At 50.0% G+C, this 16,375-nt stretch overlaps 1 protein-coding gene across 4 annotated transcripts in view; it reads right to left on the bottom strand.

Annotated features, from left to right (window-relative positions):
* TMEM184B (transmembrane protein 184B) overlaps positions 1-12,854 on the bottom strand; it is a 49,263-nt gene extending 36,409 nt beyond the window's left edge. Inside the window, exons 1-2 of one of the 4 annotated variants that reach the window (XM_036251416.1) lie at positions 12,701-12,782; positions 11,764-11,858 (exon numbers count right to left, since the gene is read on the bottom strand). The gene's annotated coding sequence lies outside the window, so the exon portion shown is untranslated. Of the gene's footprint in view, positions 1-1,549; positions 1,568-11,763; positions 11,859-12,700 lie in introns of those variants that run through there. The other 3 variants (XM_036251418.1, XM_036251415.1, XM_036251417.1) reach the window with 3 other exon arrangements.
* Between the last annotated feature and the right edge of the window lie 3,521 nt (positions 12,855-16,375).

The following is a 16,375-nucleotide window of genomic DNA, read 5'->3' as shown; positions in this document are numbered from 1 at the left end:
CAGTTGGTGAGAGCCAAGGTTTTGGGTTTGATCCCTAGTCAGGGCACATACAAGAATCAACCAATGAATGCATTAATAAGTGGAACAACAAATCGATCTCTCTCTCTAATCAACAAATAAATAAATAAAAATTTTAAGAGGGAGGTAGGAGGGTGAAAGTGCGAAAAAGGCAGTGTGACAGAGTGAAAGTTGCTAAACTGTTGGCTTGGAAGACGGAGGAAAGGACCATAGCCAAAGAAGACAAGTGGCCTCTAGGATTTGGAAAAGGCAAAGAAACAATTTGTTACAGCAGCAGTAGGAAACGAATACACGAATTTACAGATGAGGACACAAAAGTCATTTGCCCACAGTCCCCTGCTAAATGGGTCTGTCACACTGCCCTTGCCATATCATCAAATCCACAGATTCCTAAGGGTGTTAGAGAACCGTGGGCTCTGAGTCAGACCACTTGGACCTGCCTTCCAGCGCTGCTGCTTACTAGCTGTGTGTCCACAGACAAGTTACATAACCTCCCCTTGCTTCTGCTTCCTCAGCTGTACAACGGGGCTGAAGCACACCCGCCTCCGAGACTTGTAAGGAATGAACAAGATGACCTAGGAAAGCACTGAGAACAGGGCCACGCACTGCGTTACTTATTATGATTACCCTTCTATTTCAGTCATTTCATCCCCGTCAGGCTGAGAGCACACACTCCCAACAGTCTCTGAGACCCAGGCCAGTCCTGTCTGGTTGTCTGCTCTTATTTAAACCTTCTGAGGTCATGTTTCATTCATTAGCTTCAGATCCAAACCCTTTGAGCTTCAGCCACGAAGAGCTCGCTCGGGCAGTTGCCACACACCCACTGGCTGAGCTAAGCTGGCACCACGCTGGCACACACATCTCCAGAATACTAACAGCCTGGAAGAGATCTGTGTTCTTTTAATTAATAGATATGGAGAAACTTCCATCTTAACACAGCTCACTGGGTAGAATCTGACTTGGGCACTGTGAACCTGAACTGGGCACACTACTCCCTCTTCAGCCGGCTGGGAATGACAAGCCTCCAGCCTCCAGGACTGTTTGCCTCTGGGAACTTCTGGGTGGCTGCCTTTGGGGGGAGGCTGACCACATCAGAGCAGGTCAACAACCCCCAGCCTGGCCTCTCTCCAGAAGGGATTAGAGGGAAAGAGCTGCCAGCTCTGGCCAGTTCTGCCTGGTTAGCCTCTGGAAAAAGGATCACATGCCCTCAGGAGGGGGAGGGTCCCATCTCTCAGTCCCATTCCCCTTCTATCAACAGACACTCTAGACTCCACATCTCTCCCCTTCTCCTGGGGGTCAATCAGGAAAGCAAAATCATAAAATCCTGTAGATAACCTTCACTTGGGGGGGGGAGGGGTGCAGGGAAAAAATGAAGTAATCCAAAAATCTTCCATGAGGGCTCATTTAATTCAGCCTTGTAATTAAGTCTTTTTAAAAAATACATACCAGCCCTGGCCAGTGTTGGCTCAGTGGTTAGAGTGGCCCACGCACTGAAGGGTCGCTGGTTCCATTCCCAGTCAAGGGCACATACCTGGGATGCAGGGTTGATCCCAGGACCCAGTCAGGGCATGTGTGGGACGCAACCGATCGATGTCAGACGCATCAATGTTTCTTTCTCTTTCTCTCCACCCCTGCTTTCGCTCTCTCTGAAAATCAATGGAAAAAATATCCTCTGGTGAGGATTAACAACAAAAATACGAAGCCAAACTTTGATCACCCCTTTTCTCCCAAACTGAGAAGAGATGGGGGCCAATGCTCAAGCCCCTTTAGCTGGGCTTTGTACCCTTCTAAATGTGACCATCTTCCCAGCCAGCTAAAACTCCCGTCCAGCACTGAGCAAATGAATGGGTCCCCTTCAGGTGCAGAACTCTGAACCTCCCTCAAGCCCCGAGGGAGAAAATTGCCTAAGCCAAGACCCTTGAACCTGCGCAACCCCTGTGACCCCTTTAGCAAGAAGTCTGGCTACTGACTAAGGTACTGCGGTGAAAAAAATTCCAACCTGAATTTCACCCTCACAAGTAGGTACTGAGTGGGGTGAGCCAGTCTTCCACCCTAAGTCCACATGTGCCCCCCAGACAAGAACAAGAAATTCCACAGCAGCCCTGTTTATAACAGCAAAAGGCTGAACACAACCCAAATGTCCATCCACAGGAAATGGACTTGAAGAGTGGACTCCTACACAGCCATGAAAAAGTACAAGGACTGCTATGCACAACCTGGATGAATCTCAGTAGAACATTTTCTCTACAATTCCATTTATGGGAAGGTCAAACCAGTCAACAGTGAGATGTGAGTAGTGGTGACCTTGGGAGGGTTGGTAGCCGAGAGGAGGCCCAGGGAGCCTTCTGGGGTGCTGCAAATGTTCTGCAGTTTGATCTGGACAGTGGTTTACATGGGTATTCAGACATAAAAATCCACTGCACTGTACATCTAAGATTAGTATGCTTTACCACAGTAAGTCAAATCTTGAAAAGTTTAAAACTATAAATACAGCCCTGACCAGTGTGGCTAAATGGGTTGGAGCATCACTGAAAGGTGGCAAGTTTGATTCCTGGTCAGGGCACAGTTGAGGTTGTGGGTTTGATCCCTGGTTGGGGCGGGTGTAGGAGGCAACTGATCGATGTTCCTCTCTCACGTCGATGTATCTCTCTCTCTCTCTCTCCCTTCCTCTCTCTAAAATCAATTAAAAAAAATTTTTTAAGTATAAATACATACCTTTAAGCACATACTGTGTGCTAAGTCCAAAGGGTATCTCAAACAAGACTAACCTTTTAAGAGCTTACAGTCTAGTGGGGAGAAATACATTTGAGTAACAGTAAGGTGCCGTGGCCAGTGGGACAGATAATGAGAGTGGGCCAAGGGTATCGGTATTACTTGTGATTTGGGGAAGGTGGTAGAAGAAAACGGATTAAATGTAGGTCTGGAAGCAGCCAGACCTGTGTCCAGATCCTACTTCTCACTGTGTGACCTGGACAAGATGTTTGCCCTGCTTCTTCATTCACAAGAGGGGTCACATTAACTGTACCTCATGGGTCCCCAAGAAAATGCAAGGAAAGAATGCACACAGGGCACTGGGCCATGAGACTGTTGTTATTCCTGCTGTGAGGCTGGGCCCTCCCTGTGCCAGGCACTGGAGTTCATGGATATGAAACAGGCCCTGCCCCCACAGTTTGCAATCCCACCAGAAGAGGACTGCCACCATTTATCAACTCGGCAAACATCTAAGAAATCAGGGGCTGTGAGCCTGACTTAGACTTCACGGTAAAGGAGCCTGCAGCCCAGTGAGGAACCAGACACCTCGGACACAATGTAAAACAGCCTAAGTGTTAGCAGAGAGGAACAGATAAAGAAGTGGGGGAGGTCAGAGGCTATGCAGAGGTGAAAACTGTGCTGGGTATAGAGGTGGGAAGTCGAGGCACACGGAAGAAAGAGCAACCAGTCAAGTGTAGCTCAAGAGGCCCAGGAAAGAGGGCCTGGGTTTTGCTATCAGTGGGAGGTTTGAAAGGTCAGCAGAAATTTAAAATGACAAAGCCAGCTGCCCTGGCCAGTGTGGTTCAATTTGTCGGAGTGTTGTCCTGTACACCAAAAGCTTGTTGGTTCGATCCCGGGTTGGGGTGTGTAAAGGAGGCAACTGATCGATGCTCCTCTCTCACATCAATGTTCTCTCTCTCTCTCTCTCTCTCTCTCCCTCCCTTCCCCTCTTTTTCAAATCAATGAAAACTATCTTAGGATGAGGATTTAAAAATAAATAAAAGGACAAGCCAACCAACAGCGTGTTTCAGAGGGGCCAGAGGGGGGTGGCTCCGTTCTCCAGAGCTAGGATTGGGGTACTATTGACCAAGAAACACCCGAATCCTCACACTTGGTCCCCTTTGTGAGACCCAAGCACACACATTTTATTAGATGGTGGTCAGAGGCTTGAGTGAGGCTGAGTGAGCTTTCAGGGGGTGACCAGAGCCTTGACTTTCCTATATGACAAGAGGTGAAGATACATTTCTTATGGTTCTTATTTATATAATCTTATTTATTTTAATTTTTTAAAACATCACGTATTTGCCCTGGCTGGTATGGCTCAGTTGGTTGGAGTGTCATCCCATGCACCGAAAGGTCAGATTCCATATTCAGTCAGGGAATATACCCAAGCTGTGAGTTCAATCCCCAGTCAGGGTGTGTTCAAGAGGCAAGGGATCAATGTTTCTCTCTCTCTCTCTAAAATCAATGAAAACATATTCTTGGGTGAGAATTTTTTAAAAATCACATATTCATGATTCGGAACTCAAAAGTTACGAAGGGTCTCCAGTGAACAGTCTCCTAGCACCAGCCCCATCCCAGGGGTACCACAATCACTTCAGAGACCTTGCCTACAAACACAGGGAGCGCACTTTACAGTGACGCAGATGGAGGCTCCCAGCCCCCGCCTGTGCCTGCCCCTTTCACAGCAATCTATTCCGGCAGCTGTTCCATATCCATGCAGAGAATCTCCATCTTATTTTTTAAGCCTGCACAGTATTCCATGGTTCGGACAGACCACAATTTGTTCCTGCCCCCTGCTGATGTTGCTTCCAATCTTTTGTTATTACAAATAAGGCAGCAATGAAAACCTTGCAAATACGTTATTTTGCACGTGTTAACACATCTGTAGGATACGTTCCTAGAAGTGAGATGCTGGATGAAAGTACACAAGTACCTGTAATTTTGAAAATGTTGCTAGAGAGATAGGATACACTTAAATCGTTCATCCAAGAATTAAGCCTAATTATTGGGAGAAATACTGACAATGTATAGTTTTAAGGACGCCCAGATAAAGAAATGCCCTTTTTCAGCAGACAGAGTGCTGGGTCAGGAGATGGTTCTGAACCTGGATCAGTCCCTACTTGCCTGGTACTCTAGACCATGAACTCGCATCTCCTCACCAGTAAGTGAAGGGCCAGACCCGCCCAGCTCCTCAGCCCCTTCCAGCACAGATGGGCTCTAATGCAGGGCAGGTGGACACACACCCAGCCATAATTGGTCTCCCTGGGTGAAGGTGTCAGTGCCCAGGGGAGCAGCAGGCAGGAGGGGTGGGAGTGGAGAGCCTGAGGTCAAGCGTTCCCAGTCAGTCTGGCCATGCTAAATGAGTGATAAGCACTTCCTGCCACTTTCCCTGCACAAGTGGCAAGGACACCACTGCCATGTAAGACACACGCACACTCCATGATATTCATCACGGACCTATTATACAACATATGTGCCTGAGAGCAATGACCACCCTAAACCCATCTAGCTCAGCAAGTAAGCAGCTGGCAAAGGACAGAGGCAGGTCTCTTGATACCTAGTGACCTTTGTGTGAGTGAGGAAAACTGAATAAATGCAGCAGGTAGGGCAGGGAAGGGCAGGGCAGGGTTTCCTCCCACGCCCACAAATTCAGCCCAACTACTTACAACTGTGAATGAAAGAAATGGTCATCTGCCCTCAGTCGAGTGGGAGATACCTACTGGCAAAGCAAAGACAGAAATCGAGAGAAAAACCCTGGCCAACCTTCCCACTTCCCAGCCCATGCAATGTTCCAATGGAGAGGGCCAGGAACTCCTGTAAATCAAATCCTACTTACATGCACAGAGGTTACTGCTATTCAATTTTTTTCTAATACACAATGCATCAACTTTTCTTTATAAAGCAAATATGTACTGTTTTGGTAAATCTAGATTTTCATCCATCCTATTTGTTTAAAACCTGTGGACAAACTCATGTAGCAATGCACCTCCTCTTCATGGAGGTGAGGCCGTGACCCCAAATACCCTGGGAGAGCTCACTCCACCTCAGATCTTCAACTCACCTACTTGTGTTTCCTGCCTCTGTGCATTCATGAGGTGGTCCTACTACCTGGAAAGCCCGTCCCTTCTCCACCTGTCACCTCCCCTGTCCATTGGAGCCAGCTCTATGGCCCTTCCCCCAGGGAGCCTATCCTTCAACCCACCTGCAGGCAGAACAGACTGGTGCTTCCTGGGGCCCCCATGGCTTCAACTGGATTCTCCAGTATTGTACTTTCTAAATCTAAGCAGCAATTCCATCTGCTGGGCACTCAGAGCAGCAAGGGCACAGGCTTAAATATCGAAAACCTGGGCGCTTCCTTCCAAAGGATCTTAGGCAAATTCACCCTTCTGAGCCTCAGTCTATCCATCTACAAAACAGGCACAATAATTCCAAGGTCCAAGGGCCACTGGGAGAATTAAATGAAACAATATAAGTGAATTGTAATTTGCAAACTGCAAAGCTCTAAACAAAGTCCGGTGAAGACAGTAATATTTGTCAATATTAATTAATATTAATATCCTCACACATATCCCTTCACCAACACCTATCATTGTGCCTTGGCAGGCACCCAAAAAGATTTCCAACGGAATCCCAGATTCTCTGTTCATTCTAGATGTTATAAAATACACAGGTGCTTGAGGTCAAAACCAGAAGGCTCTGCCAGCAGCTACAGCAGCAGCCTTGGGGTTAGTTATTTTTCCCTCGAAGCTTTTCTGTAAATGATGACCCAGAGGGTTTGGGGGAACAGTACAGCCCAGCAGAGTGAAGGTTCTCAGCCACCTGCCAGCAGGACAGGGACTCCCTGGGTGCAGGCTGCCACAGGGGCTGTAGCAGGAGAAAAATAAAGGTACCAAACTGCATGCATGTCTCCCAGAGTGGAAAGCTGTCTGATGTGAAAATTGCTTTCAGGGTGACAGATGCAGTCACTTCCAGAGATCTTACTCCACACACCCCTTCTCCTTCCATCTTCATGCAACTGTGAAGACCTCTCACTCCAAACCAGGCCCCTTCCCTTGGAAGGCTTTCTAACCTGGGACCTTGTAGCACCCAAAGGGTGGGCAGAGAAGGTACAAGTAGCCCCATTAGAGGGCAAAGGACTCACTCAAGGTCATCACCCGGGTCCTCCAACTCTCCAGTGCTCTGTCCACCCCTCGTGCCACAGTGCCATTCAACAAAAGGTTGGGACCTTATCTTTCCCGAACAGAATTTGAGATAAAGCACCAGGCACTATGATTTAGAACCTCTCTCACTCTTATATCTATGACTATTTTCTTAATTACATGGGTAGATCTATAACCTGGTGTTATGTGAACAATGAGATAATGCAGAGTTATGCCTAGAAAGAAAACACACCCAAACTTCAACAGTGATTCTTTCTTGGTTATGAAATTTGGGGTGACTTTTATTCTTATCTTCCAATCTTGACTGTGTTCCAAGTTTACTATAATCAATCAGTACTATTTTCAAAACCAGAGAAGCCTATTGTTTTCCAAAGGCTGAAACACCGAGAACAACAATGCAAACTTTCCATTAAATATTCGTTTAATATAAGTGTGTGTGTTTTTAAAACATGGTAGAGCTTGAAGTGACGCAGGTTAGGAACAAAAGTTTTCTGGGTGGGATCTTCCCTCTCTGGTTTCCGCCCCAGAAGAGGAGGAAAAGGAGGTGACTTTGGAGCTTCCTGCCTCCCAGCCCAGACCATCAGTCGGAGCCTGTCCTAGGGCAAACCCAAGGCTGTTCAGTGTGCCCTGTAGGCTCCTGATATAAACTCAGTTCAAATAAGCAATCCTGTTCTGATCGACCTTAATATCCGTCACTTCTCAAGAATCCTTCCACCTTTATCTAGAGTGACAATGACATTAATCCATCCAACCGTTCCATTTGTTTAGTCAAAAACTATTTCAGCACCTACTCTGTGCAAGGCATCATGCCAGACACTGAACCATCACTAAGCTAAGACCGGGGAAACAACCAACCAGAGGCTCTGTGTCAGCCTTCTATGTTCTGCCCCAGCGTAGGGTTTCAGCCCCGTGCTAAAAAAGCAACAGGAATTCGAACAAATGCTGCCTGGGTGTGACGCCTATTTATTTCCAGATTCTCAACAACTCTGCATGGGGCCCCTGCCATCATGGGGCCCCCACTCCCCTGTCCTTAGACAAAGCAGGGTCCCAGAACTGCACTGATGGCGAGGGAATATGAGAACACCCCAAATTTGGCAACCATCCAATTCTTCTCTCCACAGCCCTCTCCCGCTTTCCTTCTTATCTTCCCTGTCCTTCTTGAGGCCGGGAAGATCATACTCAATATTTATTGAGGGCCTACTAGGTGCTGAGCCCCAGTGTCAAACAATTTTGTAGACAAGAACTCAGACCTTTGATTTGTACGTGCTATTCATTCTGCCTGGACCCCATTTCCTCCCCTTACACATGGTGACAGCTTAAATTCTCCTCCTCAGAGAAGTGCCTGCCCAAGCAAGAATGTCCTGACGTTCTCTTAGCGCACCGGTGACAATTGTAACTACTTCAGTGTTTGCTCTTTCCTCAACTGGACTCAGCTCCAGGACGGCAGCTCCCTGCACACTGGCTGGCACACAGGCACGCATTACTTCTTTTTTGAATAAACTAACAGCCTAGGCCCTGGCCAGTGTGGCTCAGCGGTTGGAGCATCAGCCTGCGGACCAGAGAGTCCCAGGTCCGGTTCCCGCTAAGGGCACGTACCAAAAATTAAATAAATAAATAAACTAACAGCCTATAAGGTAATAATAAAAGCCAGAGTTTACTGAGCATGTACTATGTGCCAGGTGCTGTGCTGAGCTCCATGCAGGCACTGGGTCATAATAGTCACATGATGGCTGTACCATTATTACTCCCATATTAAGATGAAGAAAATTACATTATTTTCCCGTTTTCTTTTATTATTATTATTATTGATTTTAGAGAGAGAGAAGGTGGAAGGCAGGGAGAAGAGGAGGAGGAGGGAGAGAGGAAGGGGGGGGGGAGAGAGAGAGAAAAACATCAGCCCATTGCTCCATCCACCCATGTATTCATTGGCTGATTCTTGCATATGCCCTGACCGGGGATCGACTCGCGACCCAGTCTTATTGGGACAACACTCTAACCAACTAAGCAAACCCGCCAGTAGGGCCCCCCTATTTTTAGAGAATGGGAATTAGAAACTGGTAAGCAAGCTGTCCTAGGCCACAGGGATAATAAGAGCGAGGATCTGAACCTCATCTCCCAATTCTCTCTACATGTCACTGGACTTCTCAGCTCCTTATGTCCCTCGCTCCCCAGTGCCCAAGGTCTCCTGTGCCACCAGTGACCATTTTTGTTCCCTTCCTGAATTCTTGGTCTCCTCTCCCAAGGCACCCAATTCAGAAAACTTCCCCAACTCCTCCCCTCTCACCCCACACCCATCGGCTCCCATACACAATGCGGACCCCTTAGCTGTGCTTCAGCCCTGATCTTGTGCAAAGACCTCTAGCCTTTAGAATCCGAGACACAGTGACTAGAGCAGCTGCGTAAATGCTGGCGAGCAGATACCCAGCACAGCAGGCAGGCAGGCAGAGAAGGCAGCCATCTCCTCAGTGAATCCATGTGGGATCCAACAGACGAACCTGGTTTCTGGGTTCCAGTTCCCACGCTGTCCCCACTCTCTGCCTATATTTATAGTGCTGGTAAGTATGGGCACATGGACGATGGACTGCCACCACAGCTCTCAAATGGGAAAGGGAGCCACCCACATCCATTCCAGATCTGTGGAGTGAGGAGTCAGTGAGAATCCGTGGGACCCAGAAAGAATTTGGGTTCCAGCGCAGGGGAAACGGGAAAGGCAGTAAAAATAAAAAAAAATGCCAGTGTCCTGAGGGAAAGCAAAAGAGAGGGAGGCCAGGGCTTCCGGGAGTTCTCCGTGGGAATAAAGGGAGGAGGAGGGAGATGATCATATTGTCCTGTAACACAATGCTGAGGATGTCACTTCCTTTACGAAACTTTCAGGGCTCCCGATGACCATACCAGAGTCAAGTGCAAACCCTTTGGGGGGCCCTTCAGAGGTCTTCATGCCCAGGCTTAACACAGATGGGTCTGGAAGGTGACGTATTTCAGACCTCCACACCTCTGCCCAGGGGCTCCTCTGCCTAGAACATACTTTCCCCAGGAGCCTCAAGACACAGGACATTTTGTTTCCAGGAAGACTTCTGGGACACCCCAGGGTTAGTGAGGGAAGAGCATGGGCTCTGAGGTCAGACCCTCTCTCAAAGCTCAGCTCCATCAACCAGCCCAGCTTTAACCTCCTAGGCTACTCCTCCAAAGTGTTGAAGGTAACTGCTCCTACATCACAGGGTGGTGAGAGGATGAAATGCACTGCTTTATGAAAGCGCTTTGAACTGCGCCTGGCACACAGTAAGTGTTTAATAAACAAGCTGTTGTTCCTATTGTCCTCTGGGCCCTTTATGGCCTTCTGTTTCTTCCACAAGTAGAGCACTGTCTAGCACATATTTGTTGCACTCTGGATCCCCTAGCCAACCACAGCCTTTTAGAAGGCACAACGCACGATTCAGGCCTCTCTTCCTAGGCCTAGCACAGTGCCAGGCACACAGTAGGTCTTCAGTCAGTACTCACTGCCTGTGAAGGTCCCATAGTAGACCCCACACAGAGTTAGCTCTCCCAGGGCCCAGCTGTTAGCCTTCCACAACTCACACACCAAATCCCTTCTAAAGGCTGCGCAGAGCCAGAAGGGCATTCGCTGTTACTGGGTTTCAAAACAATACAGAGCTGTACTCTGCCTTACCAAGGCTGTTTCCACTCCAGGGAATTTACGGGGAGAAATGAGCACAGCAGGGACTGGAAATAGAACTGAGCCCCTCTCGGGGAGAGAACTGGGCTGGCCGGCCAAAAATCAGGAGCAAAACCTCAAAGGCAGAGGGGAGAAATCAGCCTCCAGACAAAAGCCTGAGCTGCAGAGACCTCAACCAACAGGAGTAAACTAGGACAAGGAGATCATTCCCACCCATTCTGCCTTGAAGCTCTTCTTCCTACCCACCTGGAGAGCCTTAGAAGGGGGGTTCCTTGTACAGCCTACCACCACGTGGAAACAACTTACAACACATCCAGAATCCCCAGGCCTGCACAAAGGAGCCACAGGTTGCTTGTGGTTCTCGGCAGGGAACTCACAGTGCCTTCTCCATCCACACTGGCTAGTGGGGTCTCATGTCTGGATTGGGGTCACTATTTATGTCCATCTCCCCCAGCAGATTGGGAGCCTCTAGTGGCTAGGCACCGGGTCTCATTGATCTTCAGACCCCTGGGCCGCTAGCATGGTGCCTGGTACATAGTAGATGCTCAATAAGTTACAAGGCAGCTAGGTCTGGCAGGAAGAGAAAGGTCCTGGTTCAAGAATGATTCCATCCAGGCCTGCCACGTGTACAAGCAAGTCATACACACCCTCTACATCTCAGTTTCCTCACTTGCCAAATAGGAATAACAAGTTCTGTACTCACACGACTGCTGAGAGAATGAACTGGGAAAACACATGTAAAAAGCATGTGTTTTCACGCATTCTACGTTATCAGGCTAGTTACCCTTCAGCCTTCAGCTCATGTCAGTCATGTCCTTTCTGCTGGCCACATTGCCTCTCTCCCAGCACTAAAACCACTTTGTACACCTTTTATTGTTTTATATTTTTCACATCTTTGTGATTACTTGTTTCTAAGTGTGATTCCCCCACTGAACTGAGAGGGCCTGTACACAGGGGGCAACATGTGTTTGTGTCCAAGTCCTGACCAAAGGGGCACTGGGTCCTGGCTGCTGGGACCCTCCCACCCCACAGCCCCAGCTCTGACACACAGCACCCTTCCACTCATGTCCTGATGTGCAGAGCCTCAGGGGCCCACCAAGCATGCAGATAAGGAAGATGGGAAGGGACGCTGCAAACAAACTGTAAAAGAAGTCTCACCTGAGGCCTGTGCCTCCTCTGCAGGTGTAGGTGAGCTTGTTTGGCTGGCTGGCTGCAGCACAAGGGCCTCCAGGGCACAGATTGCTGTTTCTTGCCTTACATAAAGGACACCAGGCAATCAGATAAATAATACATGGCCTTCACTTCAAACACAGGTATCAGGCGTGCAAACACTTGCTCTGCGACAAGGTGCCCTGGGTGTGCGCGTCTGGCTTCGCACAATCCCAGAGGGGATATGAACTGGGAACAGATACCCATGTTCACCCACCACCCAATGCCTTGCCACAGCCTGGACTCAACTAGCTCTAGACCCTAGCAGTGCACCCAGGGAGGAAATGTACAACCCACAGGATGGATTCACACGCCCCAAACCAGCCTCCCTGGTCTCTTTCCGGGCAAATACCCTTGGAGTCCCAGGTGTGCCCCTCGGAACAGCTGACCTGTACGCGAGGCGGGCGTACACCCTCCATGCAGGCATCTCCCAAGGCCGCGGCCGGCCAACCGCCCTCCCGGATCACAGCCACCGAACAAGGCACGGATGCCTCCCCCACTCACTCAGCGGTGCCAGGCGCCAGCACACCCACCGGGCACACACAATCCCACTTGCAAAGAGGCTGTCCATCCGCCTGTCGTCCTCCCCAGCCGCCCCCACGGGCAGGTCCGATTACACTCCCGGCGCCGGCGCCGCCACGTTGGCGAAGAGGGGGCCAGGGCACACCCACGACCCCGCAGGTCGGGACGGGCGCGGCGGCGGACGCTCCCTCCCTCCTCAGCCAGGCCCGCCGCCTTCGTCCCTTCCCTGTCCGGGGATCCGCGGTCAACGTGACCCGCGGAGCGCCCCCAGCACCGGCCTCTCCAAAACCCAGCGGCCCCCACCCCCTGGAGCCCACAGCCGACCCCCTCGGGGCCTCCGGCCGGAGACCTGCCGGGCGGGTACCTCAGGAGCCCATGGCGGCGGTGGCGTGTGCGGGCCACGCACGACTGCCGGACTGTGTGGGTGGGGCGGCGGGCGGTCGGCACCGCAGCCCCGGAGTCCAGTCGCCGCCGCTGGCGCGTCCCGGGCACAGCGAAGTGCCGCCGCGGTGCGCCTGCGCACTGAGCGCGCCTCGGGGGAGGGCGGGGCGGCGAGCGCTCCGCTGAGATCACTCGCGAGGCCTTAAAGGGGCCGCGTCCCGCACCTCCAGTCTCCACCGAGCAGTGGGGGTCGACCCAGGTTCTCCTGCCGCTAGCAAACGCCCCGCCAAGAATCGCCTCCCCGCCTCAATGCGACACCCTAACGCTGTCCACAAGAGCTTCTGGGGGTGAGGGACAGGCAGTGTTGTGGGCTCCCAGCTCTGTTCCAGACATCCCCCTGGCTGGTGCTTCACTTCTCGCACCCTAATCTTCATCAGGCCTGATTTGAAGATAAGACAATATACTGCAATGGCTATGTGTCGAGGGAAGGGTGAGTGTAGCGCTGTGTGCAGTCGCGCCAGACGAAACTGGAAAGCGGAGAGAGGCGTCTTCTTCCCGCGACGCCGCGGCCCCGCCTGGCTCCGGCAGCCTGACCTCGAAGCTCCCCGGACGTCCTCAAGCCGCCCGACCGTGCTGTTGCTGGCGCTGATGTTGCTCGAGCTCCCCAGACTTATATCCCCAGCCCAGACCCCTCCCCTGAACCGTTGCTCAGCACCTCCTACTTGAGGTCCAGTAGGCATCCCCAAGCCAACATGCCCCCAACAGAACCCATCTCTCCTCCCTCACAGCCTCCCTGCGACAGCCATGGGCATCTCCATCCTTCCAGAGCCCAGGCCAGAACTCCCGGAGTCATCTTTAAGTGTCTCCCCCACACCCCTTCTCACTGGGACAGGAAGTCCTATTGGCTCTACCTGCAAAATATATCCAGCCTCTGACCTCCTCACCCCACCTCCACTGTGACCATCGTCATCCAGGTTCTGCCTAGGATTATCGCAGTATTCTTGCTAGGGACTGAATGTTTGTGTCCTCCCCAACATTCAAATGCTGGAGTCCTACCCCTCAATGTGATGGTATTAGGAGGTGGGGCCTTTGGGAAGTGATTAAGTCATAAGGGTGGAGATTTCATGAATGGGATTAGAATCTTTATAAAAGCAGCTCCAAAGAACCCTCTTGCTTCTTTCTGCCATGTGAGGTGTCCATGTAAGAATGTCCAAACATGCCCTGGCCGGATGCTCAGTGGTTAGAGCGTCGGCCCACCAACCAGAGAGTCCTGGGTTCAGTTCCCGCTAAGGGCATGTACCTTGGTTGCAGTTTGGCCCCCACCCCAGTTGGGGTCATGTGAGTGGCAGCCAGTCGATGCCCCCCCCCCCCAATCTACAAAAATGTCCTTGGGTGAGGATAATAAAAATAAAAAAAAAGAATGTCCAAACATGTAGAGAATTGTTATGAGTTTATTTGAGCCAAAACTGATAACAATTGCCAGGAAGCAAGATCTCAAAGGCTTTAAAGAATGACAGTTGCTGTTTCTTTTTCTCATTTGAAATTAATGGTTGAAGGCAAGGATGATTACATGAAGGTAGGAGAAAGCAAAGCAGGGATTGGATTACAGGAGATTACGTGCTCTCTTGAGGGTGATTAGGTTTATTTCAAAGGTGTGTTAACCTAGATGCACAAAAACAATGGACAGGGCTTGCTTAAGGCAAAGGTAAACCTTTTACTAAAGAAGTTATATGCCTGGATCATGACCACCCACCATGACCTGCCTAGTTAAGAATTTATGATCAGATCACCCTGTGAGGTTACTTTCTTTAGAACCCCTTTTTCATCCACAGAGGATACAAGTCAGAAGTCTGCAACCCAGAACAGCAATCTCAACAGAACCCAACCGTGCGGCACCCTGATCTCAGACTTAAAACCTCCACAACTGTGAGAAATACATTTCTGCTGTTCATAAACCACCCGGTCTGTGGTACTTTGCTATAGCAGCCCAAACTGACCAGGATTATTGCAATGTTCTCCTAACCTGTTTCTCTTTTTCCAGCCTTGCCTCCTGCCCAAGTCTATGTCAACATAGGAGCCGGGGGGATTCTTTTTTTTTTAATTTATTTTTCTTTATTGATTTTAGAGAGAGAGGAAGGGAGAGAGAGAGAGAGAGAAACATCGATGAGAGAGAACATCGATTGGCTTCCTCCTCCATGCCCCCCACTGGGGATTTGGTCCACAACCTGGACATGTGCCCTGACCAGGAATCGAACCAGCAGCCTCCTGGTGCATGGGTTGATGCTCAACCACTGAGCCACACTGGCTGGGCCAGAGGGTTTCTTTTACCTAAGTCAGAACATGGCACTTTTTTGCTCAAAACTTTCTATTGGCTCCCCATTTCACTCTGAGTAAAAGCCCAAGTCCTCACCAATCTCTACAGTCTTGCTTGGTCTGACATTCTACCAACCCAGGCACTTCTGACCTCATTCATCCTCTTCTTTCCCTCCACACTGACCCCGTGCTGTTCCTCAAACAAACCAAACACACTCAGCCTCCAGTTCTTTGCCCTGGCTGTTCCCTCTGCTGGGATCACTGCCCCCTCAGATATCTGAATGGTCCCTCCCTCACCTTCTTCAGGGTTTGCTCAAATGTTCACCACTCCTTCAGGCTTGCCTTAACCACTCTAGTAAAATTGCCAAATCCCCCAGATGCTCTATTTTCCCCCATATCACTTAATTTCTATCATAACATGTAGTTTGTCTGTTTTACCATTTGTCTTTAGCCAGTCAAACATAAACTCTAGCCTGGCCGGTGTGGCTCAAGAGGTCACTGGTTCAATTCCCGGTCAGGGCACATGCCCAGGTTGTGGGCCCGATCACCAGTGCGGGGTATGCAGGAGGCGGCCACTCGATGTTCTCTCTTATAGATGTTTCTATCTCTCTCTCCCTCTCCCTTCCTCTCTCTCTAAAACCAATAAAGAAAAAAAAATTTTTTTAACAAAAACATGAACTCTATGAGGACTAAGATTTTTGTCCTTTTTGTTTCCTGATATAACCTCAGTACTTAGGACAAGGGCTGGCACAGAGAGCGTGCCCAAAGAGTGTTTGTGGCAGGCGGGAAGATCCTCCAGAAAGAGCCCTATAGAAAAATTCCTTCCCAGACCCAGGTGGGAAGCTGCTTAGAGCTACCCCAACACACTAACAAGGTGTACCGTACAGCCAACTGCTTGGTAATCATTTGTTTTGACTTCCCAGCTCTCCTGCCTTACACACAAGCCCCTCCAGGGCAAAGTCCTGGTCTCAGGTACGCTAGTTTATGCTTAGCATTGAAAGCTTACAACCCAGACAGATCCTGGCATCCACTATCTGCTCCAGAGTGGTCAGGCCAAACTGCACCCAAATTCAGGATCTTAGCCCTGCTCATCTAGAGCACTCTTGGGTCTCAACTTACAGAGGCCCCAGGCTGGTTGGGGCAGAGGCAGATGGTGAGTATTTTTAGGTTTGTGTTGCCAGAGACGGGCTCAAAGACAGAAAGTCACCTGGCCCAAGTGCCATGGTAGGTCAACAGGTGGCACTGGGACCCCTGGATTGGTTGCTCCCTACCTCTCCTTATCCTCTCCCCCAGGCTTTCCAAAATGAAAATAAACATCTAACCCCTCTTTTTACCAGCACCCCCC

Source organism: Molossus molossus, unplaced genomic scaffold, assembly GCF_014108415.1.
Source record: "Molossus molossus isolate mMolMol1 unplaced genomic scaffold, mMolMol1.p scaffold_m16_p_10, whole genome shotgun sequence".
Lineage (NCBI taxonomy): Eukaryota > Metazoa > Chordata > Mammalia > Chiroptera > Molossidae > Molossus > Molossus molossus.
Note: the sequence above shows the minus strand (reverse complement) of the source record. Positions and strands in the feature narration are given on the sequence as shown.